We start from the raw sequence: 11670 nt of genomic DNA on the forward strand, positions 1-11670 counted from the left end.
TGTTATAAAAACCAAACTACCCAAAAAACTTTAGATAATTTTTGCTTTATGAAATATTGGCGGTATTTCGTACTCCAGACGTTTCTTTGTTGTTAAGTTACGATTTATCGATCAATAAAACTGAACAATACAAACGAAAAACGTAAGACCGCCTTCACTAAATGACAGAGAAAAACTGAAAACAGTTTCTTTTATTTCAATTATTTATTGAAACCTCATTTTTCAATTAATCAGCAAACATTTGAAGGCAATTTACGTAAAATATTTGCCTGTCAATAGTATTTCAGAAATTACATTCAATCTTACTTACAAGTGCAAAGAACTTTTTGCAGTAGCGCTTAACTTAGAATGTGAGTTATGACTTTCGATTTTTCTAATGCATGTCCAGCATTTCATAAAGAACATCTAAAGATGGCTGACAATTAATTGAATTCAGTTCTGGTAATTAACAGTAGAAATCTTATTAAAAAACTTTTTTATGCTAATCAATAACTTTTATGAATGTAATTATTTCTGCATATTAGCCTTTAACTCTAGGATGGAAGCTTATGTGGTCCATCATTCTGTTTAAAAATTGGTGAAATGTTATCTGCGTTTCAGTCTGCTGTAAGATCACACTTATGTGTTACACAAATTATAAAATTTTTAAAAATAGACAAATATTTTGTGATCCAAAAATCTTAAATTTACATCATAGGCAAACTAATGACGACATTTTAAAATAGTTCTTCAGGGAGGAACTACAAAATGAATTGTTAACCTACACAATGCTGCAATCAGCATGCGTGCTGAAACGGATTTAAAACCGAAATCAGTTCTGAGTGTTCCAATTATTTTTCCTGTAAATCTCCACAAAATTCAGTTTTGAGACGAACATTACTACAACTACACAATATCACTGTTCAGTGTTTTGATAGGCGAAGGGAGTGGAAAGTTAACTTGGGAAACTGGAGAGACGACAAAACCAATAGATAGGTACACTGGTGGGGCATATATGTATCAGAAAGTGAGCCTGGTGAGGTATGTGGATCAGAATGATAAAACTGAAGAGCATCTCATTTACACAAAATGGACTTAGTTACAAACTTGAGGAATCCCTTAGATTTATCTGTCATAGCCGTAACACGAATTCTTACTGGAATGTTTCAATCATGTCTTTACCTGTCTGGATGATAGACATTTTGAACTCAGCATTGGTGAAATTTTCTCGGTTCGTATCGGAATTGTTCTAGAATCAGTAATGGTGGAAACTCTTGTTAATGGTAATCAATTTGCTACTCCAACAGCGATATGCCTGTAGGTAATAATATATGGCGGCCCTGAGAATACTACAGTCGCGACAATAATAATGCGACAGGACGTCAGAAACGTTCCGAATCATAAAAAAAACGAAGGGAAATCATACAAACAGCCTCTTATCATCCAGAAAGTTCAATTAACTACCATTTACCTCTAGAGACTTGTGAGTGTTCAGTATTTCCCGTCGACTTTACGTAGTACATCTTTTGTTACGTCTAGTGAAGCGCAACTTCATATTGAAATAATGAAATTTAATCTGTCATTCGATAACGGAAATGGAAAATATACTAACAGGCAGATCAACATGTGGAATATGATTACAAAGGATTTGTCGTATAAGCACGACGACGTTAATTAACAATTCTTCTGGCCCCTAGCATTGTAGGCAACCCTGTGCTACACAGCAGTATACTCGCCTCGCCTATCACCAGCGTAAAGTGAGTTCTCCCACTTCGCACGTCAACACATGATGATAACGGAATCGAAAGTGCATCTCGAAGTAGAAATTAAATAATGAGTTAAACTTGGAAGATAGTCCATATGAGTAGATAACGTTGTTGTTCAAGTAAAATTTTTGATGTAATCATCTTCAGAGTTATGACTTTTATTGTCCTGTTTTCCGAAAGAGCCACATAGTTTTGCACGGATTACAAGAAATCACTTTCACATCGATTACTGGGAACAATGCGACAGCTACAGAATTACAATGCTCTTTTCTTGGAAAAATTTCAATTATTACAGGTATTCAAGCTGAACAGAATGAAGTAACCATAGGATCCCCAATATTTTCAAGATATATCTAGTTGAATTTGGCAAATGATAATAAGCAAAATCCGACTTTTTATCCACAGGTATGATGACGCAGATATTGCTGTTTATTGAAGGGCGATCTGTTTTAGTTGTTAAAACCCATTCAAAAGCTAAGATTACATATCAAATTCCTTATTTAAGACAACCGCTTTCAACAGTCATTACATTGAAAGCAGTGACTGTTGAAACTGGGGGTCTTAAATAAAGAAATTTTTATGCGATCTTGGCTTTTGAATGGTCTTTAAGAATGTTATAGCTTTTAATAGCACTATATAATCCGTGAAAAGCGGAACAGAAAGATATAACTCTTGTCTGTGTTAACAGTAAATACTTCTCTAACAGATAATATACTTCGTTAAAGATCAGACCAAAAATGTGCCACCACAGCGTACGTTATATGCTGGTAGGGTGTGTTTACAATAAAGTGGAAATAAAATAACTCTGTGGCCGTAGATTTCAGCCTTCTATTTTGTTCGCAGTATAACTTCTGTGAAAAATTACGCTGTGAAAGGCGCCATGTGCTAAATTACATTACCTGTACTCTCTATGGGCAGTACACAGTTTCGTAGATAGAAAAATATATGATTTCTTTTGTACCACGAACTCTTTCGAGTATTTATAGTGTTCGAAATTGTGGCCCATTTGAGTAATACCGTTTGGTAAAAACATTGTTTTAATATCTCCAATCAACTATCAAATCTGTGAAGCCTTATATGATTACACAACTTTCATGATTCCTTATTTTAACAAACGATTTGGTACGGTTTCAAGATCATCTTCAAGTTACCTGTGCGGAATGAAACTACCATACCAAATGCTGAAAGCAAATCTGTTGTTATAAAATACTGCATTAAAGCAATGTTCTGATTATACTTACAAGTAATTAACTAGATAACATACTAAGTTTCATTTAATGCATGTATGATGCTCAGATAATTACATTTTATGAAAGTATAAACATGAATTTATATCGATTGAGTGTTGAATAACGTGGAAAAATGCACTTTAGCCTTCGGTTGTTTTTATTTGAACCTTAATATATGCTGGTTTCGGTAGTGGACCATCTTCACAGGATACAAGATGAAAACGTATTAGGTGATTTACATTAATCATTTCCTTTCCTGGTTAATAAAAAATCCAAAATGTCATAACAGGTATAAGAAAAGAGCACAATATGTTCCACAAAAGCTTACTGGAGGTGTATCATCAGTTAGCTGTTGGAACATGTCGTGTTCTTTTCTTATACCTCTCATGACATTTTGGATTTTGTATCAGCCAAGAAAGGAAATGATTAATATATTCATCCAATCTGTTTACGCCTTGAATGCTGTGAGGATGGTCCTCGACCGAGACTGGTAGATACCAAGGTTCAAATAAAAGCAGCTGATGTTTAAAATTCTTTTTTTTTTTCATTTACTTAATGGCTGTTGAATGCTACCTAGCCATAACATGTTGTAAAATAGTTTTTATAATGGTGGTTTCATTTGGTACAGATTACCTGTGGGCAATGTTAAAACTGACTGACTAGGATGCCAAAAACAAAAAAAGGAAAATAATTGCTGCAGTGTGAGCATATGACGAAGTTTCTTCGATACCTGCAAACTGTCCAATACCACCGTCAAGAAATGTTACAATTTTGAAATATTAGAGGGTGATGTGGGGCAGGGAGGAGATATTTTGCATATCGTGGCTGAATAATTTTTAAAAAATCTCCTGAGAAATAATTTTTTAATCATGTGACGAAATTTGTTTTTTCTCAGTTACAAGAATTTTGGGGCGTAATATTGAAGTTTTAGAAGCTGTAATAAATCAGTGCAGGTGTTAGGAAGAGATTAAGATCTCCCAGGAAATCATATTTTTATAGACCTGTTCATTTTTCGGCAGTTACAACAATTTTGAGGAAAAATATTGAAATTTTAAAAGCAATAATAAATCGGTGCAGGAGTTAGGAGGAAAGACGTGTCCCGCCAGAGAGGGTTGTCGGGCTGGACAGCGAGAGAGCGGAGCGGGTTCCTACCTTTGCGATCTGACGGGCGACTGACGGGCAGTAGCGGAAGTAGCAGAGGGTCGGTCGGGCTGCGGAGTCGCTGCTGTGGCTGTGGCGGGCGAGCGGCGTCTGTCCGCAGGCGGCGTCGCGGCGCCGCTTATATAGCCGGCGCCGGGCCGCCCCCCCACCACCGCGGCCGGCCTCCCCACCTTCTTACCCCCACCACGCCCGCCCACCACTCCGCTATAGCGCCGGCCCAGCTGGACCGGGCAACAAGTCGCCGGCGACGTGCGCCGCGGGTAATCTGCTGGCAGGGGCAGCGGCCCATTGCGTTCCGACTTTCGAGAAAAAACGAGCTCACGTGCTGGTCTCACTTCGTTGCAGATGACCGAGACACGGAACACGGCAACATCTGTTATACTTTTTGTCGTCTTCTGTCCGGAGAGGGGTATCCTGTGCAAGACTCTCCATGTTTGGATAACTGGCGCAACGTACAGGGTGACAATTCCTGAATTATGTTAAGTAAATTCGTCATCACAATTGAAAGGTTTGCTTTACGACGTTCAAACTGCACGAGTGGCCACGGGGCATGATGGGAATTAGTATGTGTGTGCGTGGTGTAGTGAAACGACATAAGTTTTGTATAAATGATTTTCTTTTGACATATGACCATGTGCAGACTTCGTCAGCTACGTCAGTTACGAAACACTTCAAAGTTATTTAAATTCCTTTTAAACTTGTCTCTGAATGGTTCTTGAACGAAACTGTAGTTAAATCATCACCATTTGAGTCGTATGCGCAGAATTACGTCACTCTGTCCAATTGGTTTGAGCAAACTTTTTTCAATTTAGATGTAGTTTGTTTTTTCTCAGAAATTATATTAATGCAAGTGATCTGCTTCAATAAATATTAAAACCACATTGAATGAACTTTTAAGACTCAAACTCGCGATGAACTCTGTGAAAAATTAATAATCTTGTCAAATAAATCACTAATACTTCTTCCTTAATGCAATTCTTCATAAATAAATTCTCGGAACACGTATTTAAACTTTTGTAGTATACACTAGTTTATTATCTTCATATATACTACATACAGACGTGAACATGAGGCTTGACAAGATAGGACTGAACATTTACAACAGGATTAAACTTTCTATGTGTAAGATGGCAAGAACTATGCCCCTTACATGAAGCCGTTAAAGATCACCTAACTCACGTTGAGCGAACAGTAGGGCTGAACAAAAATGACCGACAAGGCACAATGCATCTTGTAGAGGGTATAGTATGGACGTATTGGTATAACTAATCTCAGGTGATGGTTTTAAAGTAATTCACACGACATGAAAACTTTGTGGAAACGCGTCGATTTACTGGAGGCTAGTTTACCCCAGGGAAGTACTCAGAATTGACCGTGGTCGCCGGGGGAGTGGCTAAGGGAAGCGACAATAGGCAGCTTAGGGCGGCTCAAGCTCTGAGAAAGCAGTAACGGGGCGCGGCCTCCAGCCGCCTTAAGATGAGCGACAGTGAGTGGGTGGTTGACACTGACTCCATGCTGGTGTACTGGGAAACAGACGGAGAACTTGTGCGCCTGTTGATAAATGTACGTCGTCCCGTTTTCTGTGAAACATGCGAGAAAGCCGCGCAAAGCTACGGTGGAGCGGTCAACGGAGGTCAAAATATGTGTGTTCGTGACTATAGCAACTTCACGCTGAACTCACGGTCTGCAGAGTCTGAAGCAAATCATGTGAAGAGCGACAGAATGAAATACGCCGGCCTCCGATGGGAACGTAGGACCAAGGAATGTGAAGTACTCTCCTAGGAGTCAGAATTCCGGAAAACTTGGTGTTTGTGCAGACGCTAACGTTGATGGGTGGCCTGGGAGGAGCTATATAGCAGAAGTTGAGAGGAAGGGAAATTTTGTGGGAATTTGTTCACTTCCCAGGCATTGGTCGGCGCTGGGAAGCGACGCATAATTAACGCGACTTGCACTGCAATTGGCGTAAGTGATTTTGATGCAGGGGAAACCGAGGCGAAGAGCGGATTGTGAGAAGTCTCCGTAGAGGTCTTCCGTTCCCAGCTTGCCTAGAGTGCTGACATGGCGTTCTTGACTCAGCTTGCCTGAGAAAGAGTGAGCATCTCTGCAGTTTAGGATTTAGCAAAGGGAACGATTGAGCTTGGAGATAGGCAGTTTTCGTTCAGCTAGGTACTGAGCAAGATAGCTGGGAGTGAATAGACGAGCGCAGCCTTGCAGCACCACGAGGTCGGCCGACGTCCACACAACGACGCCGCTCCGCCACGCTGTATTCGGTGATATTGCGCCCGCTCCGGCCACTGATTAATTTGTTGGATCACGTCGGCAAAGTTTCCACGAGGGTTTCATGGGCCGTGTTTTGTAGAACTCTTCTCGCACTTCGCATTACGCCTGGGTCAGTCGATAGGAATTACTTTTGAGTATCGCGCTTTACTCCACGCAAACGCAATTTATTACCACTGCCTGATAGGAGAGTCTTGTAATGTCATGATTGAAGGTCTTGAGTTAAAATAAATTTGTGCTAATCGACTGCATCTGTTTTCAATCAAGTAGTTGAAATCCCAAGTCACTTTCTGAATTAATTTTTTTTTCAACATTTGCATCTGGTGTTCAATAGCTGAATATAACATCAATGTGCACTCCTTTTTAATTAAAAGTGATCAATTCTGAATAAATTAATATCAACACTGCCACCGCAGTTCAATCAGGAGTCACAGGGCCATATTACTTTTTTGCGTTATCCGATATTGCGGCAGTTTTGCACTCTCTGTTGATCTGTTAGTCAATTAGTTGGGGTGAACACACGCCAAAACCAGCTAAGTGACGGGTGGGGTGTTACATATGAGGTCATTGCTGTAGAAACATTACAAATTCTTATTTTTTTCAGTTTTCAGAAGCACGACGCAACAACTCGGTTTCAGGATCTTCTGTTGCTCTTTGGCTGTCGACCAGCGACGTATCGTGGCCAGCAATTTTCTCTCTGGTCCCGGCAGTGAAGATGCTGTCTCCGTTCGTTGCGCCGCCCTCTCCGTACATGAAACATAAACATAAACACAAAACTTTAGATAATTCACAAACATTACAAATATTACAAAATACATAAACAAAACACTAAATTAAACTTATATTCACCTGCAAACTGGGCTGACACTGGTGGATGGGTGACGCTTCAATTTCGCGTCCCTCTACAGTGGTTTGGTATAGTGACGAAGCCCACTTTCATTTGAATGTCTGTGTATGTCCAGTTTTTTAGAGACGGTTGCGGAACTCGGCTGTTCGACACAGGATGTCAAATCAAACACCTTTCAGCCATCTATTTTCCAAACTTATTTTATTTGGCTACCAGTTTTAGCGTTTCCCTACGCCATCTTCATTTGGATGGCTTCCTCAACAAATAAAATTGGCGCATTAGGGGGACTGAGAACCCACATTCCGCGATCGAGAAGCCTCTTCACCCTCATCGGGTGACTGTGTGGTGTCCGATGTCCAGTCACATATTCCTTGATGGCACAGTGACTACCGAATAGTACGTGGAGGTTTTGGAAAATGATTTCATTCCCATAATCCTAAGTGATCCTAATGTCGACAAGATGTAGTTCATACAAGACGGAGTTCGATCCCATCTACATCTACATCTACATCCATACTCCGCAAGCCACCTGACGGTGTGTGGCGGAGGGTACCTTGAGTAGCTCTATCGGTTCTCCCTTTTTAATCATGTTGCGAAATTTGTTTTTTTCTCAGTTACAAGAATTTTGGGGCGAAATACTGGAACTTTAGAAGCTGTAACAAATCAGTGGAGGTATTAGGAAGAGGCCAGGATCTCCCAGGGAATCATAATATTTTTATCAAAGCAGGAGACTCTTTAATGTGCTTGAGGAGTATTTTTTTTGGGGGGGGGGGGGGGACCACATTATGGGTATGGGGTACCCAGAGGCCACTGGCGTGGGCCTCGATTGGCCGCCTTATTCTCCGGATCTGAACACATGCGACTCCTTTTTGTGGGGTTATATTAAAGACAAGGTGTACGACAATAACCTCAAAAACCACTGGTGAGATGAAAACAGCCATTCAGGAGGTCATCGGCAGCATCTATGTTCCGACACTTCAGCGGGTCCTGTAGAATTTCGCTATTCGTGTGTGTCACATCATCGCCAATGATGGCAGGCATATCGAACATGTCATAACCCATATCCGAATATCTGTAGTGACGTTTACGTTTTGCAAAAAGTGTGTGCACGACGCATTTTGTAACTAATTTCGTTTCTTTTCACAAAGTTCAATAATCGTCACCTTTTACATCCATTAATCCTCTTTACCTGCTGTATGAAAACCTTGTCTGCTCTCTACAACTTTTACCCTCTACCCTTCCCTCCATTACTAGATCAGCGGGAAAATACCCCTGCTGGAGCACAAAGGAGGCCAATGCGCCCTTTCAACACAGAAAATTCTAAATCCTTGTATCCAGTCTCTCTTTGTAGCTAAGCCTTCATTCTCATACACTCTGGATCATAATTTGTACAAAATGTCAGAGTAGATTTACATGATCTGCATGCCTGGACGTTTAACATACCGTTAATACTACAAAAATCCGTAATAGTTTCTGTCTACATTCAGTGTGATGTAAGTCTGAGCGGTACTTTGGAGTGAAGGGTCATCGTTACCTGAACATGGAACTATTGCGCAGGAAGAGTGGCTATAATATTCCCTTAAAAATATGTATACGGCATGTATTTATCCACTCCGAGACGACTGAAAGTTCTTTTGGACGCCGACGGATTTTCTAAACCGCATTAGACACGGTAATGTGTTGCATTTGTCACTTTTGCACATTTCTAACCAACGCCTGTACATCATATTTTTTATTTAACGCCTGAAAAGAGGATCTCTTAGATGGTGATCACTTTGGTTTCACTAGGCAGATAATCCTGACGCTACAGTTGGAAACTGAAGGCACAACTTAAAAAAAAATAGAGAGACGGTTTCATAACATTTGCCGAAAAGACAGCATTTGACAATGAAAAAAAAAATGCTAGATGTTTCAAAACCTCATATATCAGTGGGAGAGATCTGTAATATACAATATGTCCCAGAACTAAAAGGGGAAAGGGGGCATACGAACAAGAAACTAAGAGACGTTTTGGATTCGAAAAGGCGTACTGCAGTGATGCAGTGTTTTGCGCTTACTGTTCACACTGTAAATCGTAGAAACGTACCAAAAAAAATGGGACTTAACATGTGAGGTCATCAGTTCCGTAGAACTTAGAACTACTTAAACCTAACTAACCTAAGGACATCACACACATCCATGCCCGACGCAGGATTCGAACCTCCGACCGTAGCGGTCGCACGGTTCCAGACTGATACACCTAGAACCGCTCGGCCACACCGGCCGGCTCAGAAACGTACAAAAACGGAATAAAAATTGTAGGTGCATGGGTATTAAAATGTTCAGTAACTACATTACTGAAAAGTGAAACTGACGTACAGGTGTAATTGGTATAGAAATATTGAACAGCTGTGGAAATGGAACTGGCGAAGAATTTGTATAATCATGGACTTCATGGTTGATTAAATGACGGAGTCCTGCCACTTCACAAGCAAAATGCAGGGTGACTAATGAAATAAGCAGAACGCGGTAAGTAGAGTAGGACAAGCGATGACAGCGTTCGTTGACAGTGGGAGTCTACTAGTATCAAGCAGAGGACTTCATCTGAGCAAGGGATTTCGAAGACAGGCCTGACTGGAAGTAATCCGAGGACACAGTGGACACAAGAAGAGCAGAGAACAGAAGCGTCCGAGTTGTCGAGGTACACAGGGTGACCCAGAAAGTTTGCGACTAACTTAAAGGGATTGTAGAGGATGCCTTGAGGAACAAACTGGGGACAGGAAATCCGTGTCTGGAAACGTCATCCAACGATGCCACAGTCATAAGCGCCGGCGGTGCCTGCCATTCGGCAGAAAACGTGACTCTGTACACCCATGGCCCGTAGGGGAAACGTCTAACAACATTGCTTGTCATTCGGTGATCGCGACTGGTTGCCGCGATCTCCAGTGGGGAGGACGGAGCTAGCTACTGCGTAGAAAGGCCTTGTCTCCTATGACTGCGATGTTCTGTTGACTCGGTGGATGACAGTTTCGGAGGCGGATTTCCATCTGCAGTTTATTTTTCACCTCTATACTGAGCTGGAGATTTTCGAAGCATCCAGGAGACAAATAACTGCAGATGGAAACCCATGCCCGAATCCGTCATCCACTGAGGCAACAGAGCAACGTAATCATAGGAGACAATGCCTGTCCGTGCTGGACCTAGCTACGCCTTCTCCACTGGCGATCGTGCCAATCAGCTGCGATGACTGAATCACAAACAACAATGCGACACTTTCCGCCTACGGTCCGTCAGCGCACAAAGTCACGTTTGGTGCCAGAGGGGTAGCCTAGCGCCAGGGGCCGCCACCTGTAACTCCGATCACGTTTCCAGATTTCCTCCCCAAGATACCCTCAACGAGCCCTCGAAGTTTATCACAGCGTTTCTTGAGCACCCTGTATTACCTGAATGAGATCTATTTCTTCAGACTATAAAACTCCCATGTGTGAAGCAGCTTTAAACTTCTGATTGCTTTACAAACGAGCGAATGTCTTACATATTTGACGCTGAGCAGGTGAGCGAGGAAAAGTATGTAGAAGGTTTGAAAATATGTTCATAGTTTGTTGGAAGTCATTAAGTGTTCTCACTATCAAACACTGTACAAGTGTAGTCTTGGTAATACGTCGCGCTCCGTTGTAAGCAAAAGCTTACTTGAAGTTGCGTGAAAAGTTTCTTGGAAGAAGCTAAGTGCCCTTGTTCTCAAACACGGGATGAATACAGTGCGAGTATTTGAGTTATTTACCAACACTGAAATTTATATTAGATGCTAAGAAATTGCTCTTCGTCACTATTGCCAAACTGCAATTTATTTCCTACCTCTTAATGATCTACTGCTTTTAATGTATGATAGTTTTTATTTATCTTTTTCTATTTTTCATTCTTCTGACTAGTTTCATGCGGCGACGAATTCTTCTCCTGCGCCAACTTTTTCATCTCAGAGTATCATTTGCAGACTACATCTTCAATTATTTGCTGTGTGTATTCAAATCTCGGTCTTCCTCTACAGTTTTTTCTCTCCGTCATCTGTACAAATAACAATGTAAATGTCCGTTTGTTCGAAATTTTAATCTCCCAAAGTTCTTCTCCAACTGCTTTGAAATTTTGACACAACGTTGCATTCGAAAACGCGCGTGTTTTTATACACATACTGGAGCCGTCTTAAGACCACGAGTGGGCCATCGGGACCATCCCACCGCCGTGTCATCCTCAGTGGAGGATGCGGATACGAGGGGCGTGGGGTCAGCACACCGCTCTCCCGGTCGTTATGATGGTATTCTTGACCGAAGCCGCTACTATTCGGTCGAGTAGCTCCTCATTTGGCATCATGAGGCTGAGTGCACCCCGAAAAATGGCAACAGAGCATGGCGGCCTGGATGGTGACCCATCCAAGTGC

General features: G+C 41.5%; 1 protein-coding gene across 1 annotated transcript in view; it reads right to left on the reverse strand.

Annotated features, from left to right (window-relative positions):
- LOC124552592 (neuropeptide F-like) overlaps positions 1 to 4218 on the reverse strand; it is a 635976-nt gene extending 631758 nt beyond the window's left edge. Inside the window, exon 1 of the mRNA XM_047126917.1 lies at positions 4127 to 4218. The gene's annotated coding sequence lies outside the window, so the exon portion shown is untranslated. The remainder of the gene's footprint in view (positions 1 to 4126) is intronic.
- Between the last annotated feature and the right edge of the window lie 7452 nt (positions 4219 to 11670).

This window comes from Schistocerca americana, chromosome 10 (assembly GCF_021461395.2).
Source record: "Schistocerca americana isolate TAMUIC-IGC-003095 chromosome 10, iqSchAmer2.1, whole genome shotgun sequence".
Lineage (NCBI taxonomy): Eukaryota > Metazoa > Arthropoda > Insecta > Orthoptera > Acrididae > Schistocerca > Schistocerca americana.